Here is a 10,463-nt window from a genome sequence, read left to right as displayed (position 1 = left end):
TACAATAATGCTTCTGGCCTCAGGCACCACACACACATAAACACACACAAACATACACTCCTATGTTGCCTGCCCACTGTTGCCCCAAGGTTGAAACTCTAAACCTAATCACTCAGTATTCAGTGGAAGCAGCAGTCCTGCACTCAACCTGATCTCTCCACACAGTTCTTTCTTGAGTGTGTGTGGGTGTTTTTCATGTGCATGTTTGCATGTAAGCAGATGCCCTGAACCATTGCATATACAACAGAGGAGCATGTGTATGCACTTAGAAACATATATATATGTACTGTTGAGCAAAGATATTAGTAATATGATGGAGACCAGCAAAGTAAACTGCTAGAGTGGGTTTAAATACTGTATGTGGTTAGGTGTGTGCCAGGCCAGAGTTAATACTTAATAATAATAACATCATCAAAATAAAGACACAAAAAAATATATTTTAAAATATTTTATTATGGTTTTTGCTGATTATGATGACTGAAAACAGTAAAACTCAAACTGTTGAAAGTGTTTTGAACCTTTATTACATCGTATATTATATAGAATACACCAGCGGTATAATGAGGATAATAAATAAAACAAAAAAATGTGCAAATACCACAGTTAAAAAACATATAACATATATAACATGTTTGACTGTGCTGCCATATTCAGACAGTTTGTGACAAAAGTGTGACATTTTCCCTTTACGTCAACCAGCTGAACAAAGAACATTCTTATTGTCTTCAAAACAGAAAAACAAACAGAAAAGGTCCTCAGTGTTGCGTTTGGCTGTTCCAACTCTCGGGAATGAAGTAGCTCTGGCCATGTTTTCACGGGTTCAGTCTGCCGTCCGTCACAATCCCGCTCTCTGCCAATCAGAGGGTGACGGTGGTCCAGGTGCGCCGGCTCGGACGCCAGCATCATGGCGGACACGGGGAAAGCACGGAATGAAGAAACGACTAAATCAAAAGCATTTCTGTGAAGAGGACTCGCGGGAAAAATACCAAACTTCACCTCAGGTGAGTTTTGACGTCGCTGCTGTAAATATGTGCACCTCCACCTCCTGCGAAAGGTCAGTAAATGATTTTATGAGGTTTATTGGACTCCTGCTGGGTTTCTGGGACGTATTAAGCTTCGTGTTCCGCGATGCTGGGGGCCACTTTAGACTTGTGATAGAAATGTTGTTGTGTTCTGAGGAGTTTGTCACTTTCCCCGGTGGACTCAATATTTTGTTACCTGAGCTTCCACTCTCAGCGCTCTCTCTCTCTCTCTCTCTCTCTCTCTCTCTGAAGACAGTCAGTGAGTCTACTGTTTGTAAGCTTTGACATTGTGTACAGTCTTTACTATTTAATCTTGTGCATTTTTGTGACAGTTAAATTCAGATTTTGAATGTCTTTCTCTACACGCAATCTCACATCCTACAGTGTTCATAGTGTCTGTCCACTTGCTATTTTTTTTTCTGTGGTAGCTATTCATTCATTGTGGCTTCAGAAGTTCAGAAGCATGGACTTTCTGTGATCCTGCTGGCATGGTTTTCTCTGATGGAGCAGTTGTAATGTAGCTTTTCATGGTGTAGGTAGGGCCTGAATAATGACTGGAGGCCAGGGGCCCCAACTATGCCAAAACCACCTCCCCCTCCATGTGTGGGTCTGTTCATTGTGTACAGTATGTTCACTTTAGCCTTGGGAGGACAGTTCAAAATTGCTTTTTGTGTGACACGCATTACCTATATGTTTTACAATGCATGCACACCGCTCATGCATCTATTCTCTGTCTATATGTGTGCACACACTCTTATATACCTGGCAGCATATCCATACATATATGTGTGTGTGTGTGTGTGTGTGTGTGTAATAGGTTTTGGGAGACAGCAGGGGTCCCACAAGGCTGATTAGTGGACCCTACCAAATGCCATTAGGATGTAATGAAAAAGCAGGTCTGCTACTAATGCATAATAAAGTGAATGGGCTGTTACATTACCACAGCGTCCAGACTACGCCTGTTGGCACATCAGCACGTCATTGGTTTCTTACATCAAATATCTGAGGAAAAGATGACGGAAACAGAGTAAGTGCTGTCACAGGGCCAACTGAATGTGTATGTATGAGAGAGAGAGAGAGAGGGAGTCGGACCTTTCCACGCCTGCAGTTGTGTGAGAGCTCTCATATGGGTGCATGTGCAATTGCATGTGTTAAATGTTCATTTTCTTTATGCATGTATGTGCATTCACAGGCCAATGTTTACATGTATGTGTCTGATATGAGTGCTCGTGTGTGTGCACATATGCAAATATCGTGCTAGTCTGTCATGCTAGTAGATGTGCTCTGTGTATCTATGTAGTAAGTCGCCTCTATTTGCCTACTTTTTTGTGTGTGTTTGTGTTTGTGTGTGTGTGTGTGTGTGTGTGTGTCCTTGGCTCTGTGACTCCATCTACATTTTCTAAGAGTAATATCAGTGGCAGGGCCAAAGGAAGTGCTTTCATTCAGTGGTTGATACAGTAATCACAGTGAGGGAGAAGTAATAACTGTCTGCTATGCTGCCATTTAACTACTGTGGCCTTGACTTCACTATTGACTGCATTTGAGATGTCGCGTTCAGCTTTGTTACGCTCTTCTGTGTTGTGTGTGTGTGTGTGTGTGTGTGTGTGTGTGTTATGGCTTTACGAGTAGTGCCACAGAGTGCACTGACTGGTTGCTTATTGTGCCAGCTGTTAAATGTAAGAAGTGCATAAAAAAGGGCCGTCTCTCTGAAACATTAAACGGCTGTCTATCTTCCTTTTCCTCGACAGGGACCACAGTGAAGGGCGAACGGGGATGCGTGTGTAATCCATTCCCTCTCTCTCTCTTTCTCTCTGTGTCTGTCAGCATCATCTCTCATTCATTCCCCCCAGAATGATTGAATATTTACTCTCATTTAATGTTACTGTCCAAAAGACATTGGGCAACAGGGACACACATATACAAAAAACACACATTTAGACACACACACACACACACACACACACACACACACACACACAGTCTAGTCTACCCATTTAATTAAGCACTCTATGAATAATTCAGTTTGAGCCTCTGGGCTGAAGATAATTATAACGATCAGGATAATAATGTTTATTTTGCTTTTTATTGTATTAAGACATCAATATCTCTGCAGTGCAGTGTGGACAGTTTGCAGCTTCACTTCTAATGCCTGAAGCACCACCTCTAATATCCAAGTGGCAGAGTGTCTGTCTTTGTGTGTGTGAAAACTTTGTGTGTGTCTGTTTGTCCCAGAGGGTGGGTGCTTGAGTATATGTGTGTGAGGGTAAAATTATAAAGTCATTAGAATTAGCGCTCCCCATGATGCCAGACAGAAACGGATGCAGCTGTTTTGTGTTTTTAATATTTTTATATCATGGATCAAACTATGGATTGATATCCATAATCCCAAAGGTTGCTGCTTTAGCTCCAGCACGGCGATTTTCCAACTGTGACCTTGAAAACTGTGACTGTTCTCACTCACAAGTAGAAATATCAGAACCCATAATCCTCAGTTTAGCAGATCAATAATATATAATGTGATTACAGTTGAGCTCACTGTGAGCAGCAGCTGTTCTGCACCCTATGTGGCTTCTATCAAGTTCTGATTAGTCAATGATTGTCTATTCTCTGCCGGGCATATGGAATCAGCAGTCTATTCGCTGTCACTGTATAGTCATTGATTAACCCCGTTAACAGATGTCGGAACAGTGATTGTGCTGTATTGTTGGTCTTCAGCCTGGCATATTGCAACACACTGGGTAGTCTTTTCCAAATGGCTGCAATTTGCTATTCTTCCTGAAGATTATTGTGAATCTTTTCTTCTTTATTCTGCAGCCGAGAGGTTTGGAGAAATGGTGTGACACAGAACTGAGTCATGAGCTAAATTTGATCCTGTGACGTATTTGTATGTGAGACGTAGTCTTTTCTTAGCTGGTGTTGTTTATTATTTCCTTTGTCACCACATTCACATATTGCTGTTTTTTTTAAAGTAATAACCATCTTCATCTTCATGTCTCACAGATTTGCTTTCAAAACCAGCGTTGTGTATCTATCCATCCCACCTTTCCATATTTCCATCCATCCATAACCGTCCCCTAAATACACAAAACACAGTTATTGTATTTGGCCTGAGATCCTTGAAGACTACCATTGATCCTCCAGGCTCCAGGGCTTCTGTCCAGACACCCAGCCTCTCTGAGAGGGGAGCTGGCACGGTGACGGCTTCTCCCTCTGGGCTTTAGCGGCAGGGAAAAGTCCATCTGCGGAGCTGGACCCGCTGGAGTTAACCCATCAGTCACTGAGGCTGATGGATGGCCCAGACATGCAGGGAGGTCATTTGGGATACATGTAGACACACATACACATACACACTCATGGAGGCAAACTGAACAACAGATTGACAGACTGTGTATGTGTGTGTGGGGGGGTTGTGTACATGTCCAAGAAACTTGAGAAACTTTCAAGTGCCTCTTGTGTCCCCTCAGCGTCCACCTCATTTGATTAGTGGCTTTAAGGGGCCCTGTGGATCAATAACTGACTTTGGTAGCCCCCTTCAGCTCTGAATACACGCACACACAAACTCACACACGCGCACAAAGCTCAGCAGCAGTTCATTTAGGCCAAGCTGTCAATCAACAGAATGTGGACAGGTCCAGTCTGGACCAACCTATCTAGGATGCTAGAGGGGGGTTTATGCTTGTGTGTGTGTGTGTGTGTGTGTGTGTGTGTGTGTGCGTGTGCGTGTGCGTGTGTGTGCGTGTCATGATATGCGGATGAGATATTATGTGTCTGTTTGGTCCATCTGTCATGTGCCTGTGTGTGTGTGTGTGGGTGAGTACCAATTAGTTCATGTTCCTTGTTATCCCCGCCAATAATAGCACGCCAAAATGAGCAGGTGGGTCGATGTCAATAATCCTGTAGTCAGACTGATATTTTTTTTTCCCCTTTAATCCTCATTTTTACCAGGTATGATAACTTAGGAAACATACTTATTTGACTTGTGGGTCACCTACTTGGAAAACAGTATACACACACACACACACACACACACACACACACACACACACACACACACACACACACACACAAGTCTGGATGATGTCATTACCCAATACAACCACAATCCCCTACTCCTGAATATTAGGTTAACTGCTGTGCTCAAGGGCACTTTGACATTAATTGTGTAGGGAGGTTAGAGTATTTTATCATCCGAATGTCCCATGTGGTCCAGTAATTGGAACGGTTGGAACAAAAGAACCATTAGGCGACCACCTGCAGCTTTATAAAGTGGGTGAAAGAAGGTAAATAATGAAAACAGTAGCTTTGTACATGTTGCATCCTTAAATAAACACAATAAAGGCTTGTGTTCAATCATCACGCAAGTGATATGTCCACTTTTAAAGATCCCATGTTGTGTTAAGTGAGATTTCTGTGTCTTTTTTTTATTATAAAGCAGGTCTAGGTTCTATATTAATACTGTGAAAGTATCAAAGCCTCAGTCCACAGAAAAATGCACACAGCCTGTATTCAGAAACTGAGCCTTAAAACTAGCTGGCAGGACTTCTGTCACTTTGTGATGTCACAACAAAGTAAGCAAGTAAAGTTTATTCATATAGCACCTTTCATAGATTAAAAAAAAAAAAAAAAAAAAAAATCATAAGGGAAGGGTAATTCATAGTTTGGGTGCCACAGCTTGAAGTCACTGCTCTCAGCCATGTTCCATCCAACCTTGCAGGATTTGGTTTCTCTGAGTGTTTACCTCAAATTTGCTGTATTTTTATTGGATCACTCAGAAAACAGTCAGCCAATCAGAAGAGAGGCTCTGTTGCTAAAGCTCCAGAGAGAAGCCTGAAAGAGAAGATGTAAAACTTCATTGTGATGGTTTTTGGCTCTTAAAACCACAATTGTATCTGATTATGGATGTCAAAACTTCACATTAAACACTGGAAAAGTATGAAAGATGGGACTTGTAAGGAAGTTTGAAAGTGCAAAGTAAAATGTTTGAACATCAGCAAATCATCAAGACATAGGTTACATTGTGTGACATCGGGTCAAATTTGCAAGATTGCTTCAAGGCACAAATCAGGAACCCTTTTACAATAATTTCAAATAATACAAAACTTAATCTTGCCTATCTCCAGCTCCACTCTGACTTAACTTGTCAGATCATATATTCCCTGTCAAAAGGTCCAGAGCCATCATTGCCCTCTATACGTTTTTATTTATTTATTTTTTTTACTTTTCATAACAAACTCTGGGTTGAGCATCATTGAGGCAGATGAATAGCAACATCCTGTGTGACAAGAAGTATCAGTGCTGTAGTGGTGCTGATTGAAAGGCTAGGTGCAGCTAAAATCACATGTCTCAATTAGATGAAACCTTTAGTTAATATTTATCACTCTACTAATCTAGGGTGTAAAATTTAAACACTGTTAGCCCCAGTGATGAAATATTCAAGTCTTGCACAAAAGATTCCTCTTTAGAGTCCAAGACGCTCAGTCCGAGTGGTCACTCCGGCGGCCTGCGTGGTCCGCTTGTCGGCGCTAACTGGAAACAGAATGTTTGACAAACAGCTTGTCCACCCACAGGCGTTTTTCACTGTGAACTGTGTAGATGCCACCACAGCTGACAACAGGGCTACACACTCGACTTCAAACAGACACGCACGCTTAAACACACACTTTCACCTTCCCTGGGGTGCCACCGAAACACAGCCCACCGCCCACGCCGCTGTCACTCACTTGTAGCTCCGCCCGTCTGCTCTACCTTCCCACACAGACACACACACACACACACAGACACACACATACATACATACATAAACACATTCATTGGCCGCCCACACGTGCCAGTTAACCTACTAATGAGGCGGCACGGGTCGTGTCGTGTTCTGCTGCCCCCGCGGGGGCCGGCCGACCTGTCTGCGTATTGGTTTTACTCCCGCCCACGCTGACTGCCTGATGGACTGATCGCCTAATTGACTGACTGAATTACCGACTGACCGTCTGGATGACTGACTGGCTAAATGTGTAGCATGCTGGGAAAGCGTGGGCGTGGGAACTTGAAGAGAAGCGCATCGGTGTGGACTGGAGCGCCAAAGCATGGACAGTGGCGACATGGCTGTAAAAGACTTGGCCAGTGCAAGGAAAAGAAAATATTCCTTTGATATTTCTACATTGACTCATGGGATGTTGTTATTACTGTTGAGTGGCGGCCTTTTGCTCCCTATATACCAACTGCAGTCCTTTATGGCAGTTTTCTATCTCCCTTTAAGGTTTCCTCAGGGTTTGCTGTCGGAGGAAATAGCCTTAAACAATCAGACTCATTAGAATATTTCTAAAATGAATTCTGTTCAATCTTAAAAACAATTTTTTTTATAGCTTCAGAAAACAAAAGGTCAGCTTTCAGGAGAATTTTGCACATTCTTTAATAGTTGTGAATGTTAGGACCTTCAAAAGCTGTGTGTTTTACTCTGCTTCCCTGGTTGTTATTCACCTAGAAAATGTTGGCAGAGCAATTTATTTTTTTTGCACGACTCTGCGCTAAGTGTGATAGTGAACACATTGTCAGCAGAATGTTATAGATCTGCACAGGAGAAACTTAATTCAATTTATTCTATTCATTTTCCTCACATTAAACATGCCACACACCTCCTGTTGCCACACTGTCAGGATAAAGGTTTGGAGCTTAGATGTGACAGTTAAACCTAAATGGAAGTTTGTTGTCTCTGAACTGATGGGCAGTTATTTTAGTACCGATTGATATTCAGCACCTGTCCTGCTTTCCTTTTTGAGTGAGTGTATGGTGTCATGTGTTTCTGTATGTGTGTGTGTGTGTGTGTGTGTGTGTGACTCATGCCAGTCCCTCTGTGATGATCATCTTTTGTGAGCGTTGCAGCAGCCCGAACACTTGACTGCACCACTGTTAATTTCTCTCTCAGTGCATAAATTAATAGTTCATAAATAAGCGAATAAATTAAAGAATGGATGGGAGGAGAGAGAGGGAGGAGAGGAATGGGGGCAGGAAAAACTTTCTCATCAGAAAAATTTAATTTCTCACTCCGACACCCACGAGAATGGGGGGAGGAAGGTAGGGAGGGAGGCTCGGGCGGCGCGTAATGGATGTGTGTGTGTGTGTGTGTGTGTGCGCGCGCAAAAGGGATTCATTTTCAGGCTTTCTATCACACCCCTCTGAGCACTGACATGTTGGCATGTTTTTTTTTTTTTTCTTTTCCCGAGATCCACATTCGACAAACATCTGTGCCTATTACTGAACACACACACACACTAGAGGCCTGACAGAGTAGCTTTCTTTTTTCATTATGAGGAGCCATGATGTTGATGCTGCAGAAGGGCACTGGTACAGCTTTAATGCCACGTAGTTTCGTTTACGGATGTGTTGAAAACAATAGGTGAACATGACCTTAAACTATAGACTGTAGATAAAAATGGACGTAAGACTCCAGGTCTGAAAATTGAAGCTGATGCTGAAGTGCTACTTCTCACTTCATTTATTACCTCATTAAAGGTTTTCCTAATGAGTTTATGGTCTTAGTCGCTAGTTTCAAGTCTTCTTCAATACAACATGATGTTCATTTTTTAAATTATGGTTCCATTTAGTGGAAAATAGACCATAAAGCAGGGTATGCATTAGGGCGGGGCTACTGTGTGATTGACAGACTGTACCACACACAGTGACCTGCCTGAAAATCAGGATAGAGTACAGAGCAGATCAGATCCACCCCTTACTCCTCCATGGCTCCACCCTCAAATATTGTTTCTTCTGTTTTAAAAAAAAACAAGATGGCGACGGCCAAATTACAAACTCGAGTCATCAAAACAGCAGTTCACAAACCAGTGGGTTATGTGACGGTGGGTTGCCACTTGCCTTAAACTCAAGTAGCCACTCCACTGTCTCAACCTTACAGACATTTGGTTAGTGAAGGGTGGAGATGAAGGTGGCACTAATGTCCTAGTGGAAACATTGGATTTGGTCCTTGCACGTAAAGCTCATTTCATTTCGTCATAAAAACAACAAATACACAAGAACAATGTCCAAAACATCATTTACGCTTATAGCAAATGCATACCTTGATGTAATGGCTCCACTCATAGCAGTTTCACTGTCAGATCACAAGGCTGTATTTTACAGGAAGTGCAGGAGCAAAAGAAATAAAATAAATAGTTATTCTGTCTTATGCCTTCAGATGTCTGTAATATCAGCAGTTGAATAACATGGCTGGAGGTTTGGGTGGTGGATGGATTTTTTCAGTTTATGAGGAGTGACCAGCCATAGCAGCCCTCTGCTTTGCCCTGATCAAAGCAATAACCTAATGAGCAGCTGATCATCTCCCATGATCACCTTCATCCGCTGCTGAACCCATGTGAGTGGTGCTAATGAACTCCTGAACTGAAGCTCAGAGCTCTCTTTTAGCAGCCAGTCTGATTAGGATGCAAAGTCTGACTACATAAAACTATTCTCTTGTTAAAATCTCCCTTGTGTCCTCCTGTTTCTTTTGTTGGTTTAGACCGTGGAGAGTTAAAACTAAAAGCTTCTCTGCTCCATCTAAAATGTCACGTCATTAAAATGTGATGAACTGAACTTTAACTGCGGTTAATAGTTGGCAAACATGACATTACATCCCAAGTTTATCCAATTTTATCATTAAAGTAACTGTAGCTCTGAATGTCTTGTCATTGCAATTTCTGCAGACCTCAGTGAGCTTGAGTGTGGTTGCCATTTTGAAGAGGGTTGGGGTTAGAATAGATTTTGTGCACAGCTCCAGACTGTGTGCTGTCCCAGCATCTTGTTTCAAGTGGAAGTATGTTAAATTACAGAAACAAAACACCACTGACAAGCTGTTTGTTTTCCACTTTTAGAGGAATATGTCCTAATTTTTGATTAGCTGCAAATCAAAAAATAATATGCCAGTCCACAATGTGCGATAATGTGTGCGGTTCAGTATTTGTAATATGCAAAAGCTGATTTCCCTTGCTAGTCATTAGTGTTTCCAATAAACCATGGATTGGCCCAGTGCTGATACTTGGCCAGCCATTTGGGCTTAAGGATGACTCCTTTGGGTTGGAACGTGGCCACGCTGGTGAACAGCTATGTTGGTTTGTTTGTTTTGATCCACTCCTCAGCACAGCATGCTGTTTGGAAGACTTTCCCCGGGATTACATATACCATGAAAAGTAGATTACTACACTTACTGGATTCTGACCAAAGACCGCTGAGAGACGGGGTCTGCTGAGGTCTGCTAAGTCTACTCTGATTCAATTATTTATTTTGGCGCCCTGCTTTTGGATGTAGGTCCTCGAGACTGAGTGCATTCCTGAGACGCCTCTTTGACATTTCATTGTCCTGAACCAAAGATGACCTTATGCTCAGTGGAAAAGAACATACTGAAATAAAACCTTGAATCAATTACAATGACAAAATAAAGAAGCTGGAGCACCCACT

The 10,463-nt window shown here is 42.3% G+C and overlaps 1 protein-coding gene across 2 annotated transcripts in view; it reads left to right on the top strand.

Moving 5' to 3' along the window:
- Positions 1-485: 485 nt before the first annotated feature.
- serpinh2 (serine (or cysteine) peptidase inhibitor, clade H, member 2) overlaps positions 486-10,463 on the top strand; it is a 111,111-nt gene continuing 101,133 nt past the window's right edge. For both annotated transcript variants that reach the window (XM_071477875.1, XM_071477874.1), the window contains exon 1: positions 486-1,001. The gene's annotated coding sequence lies outside the window, so the exon portion shown is untranslated. The remainder of the gene's footprint in view (positions 1,002-10,463) is intronic.

Source organism: Trachinotus anak, unplaced genomic scaffold, assembly GCF_046630095.1.
Source record: "Trachinotus anak isolate AG129_WGS33_773 ecotype Australia unplaced genomic scaffold, CSIRO_AGI_Tana_v1 ptg000005l, whole genome shotgun sequence".
Taxonomy (NCBI): Eukaryota; Metazoa; Chordata; class Actinopteri; order Carangiformes; family Carangidae; genus Trachinotus; species Trachinotus anak.
Note: the sequence above shows the minus strand (reverse complement) of the source record. Positions and strands in the feature narration are given on the sequence as shown.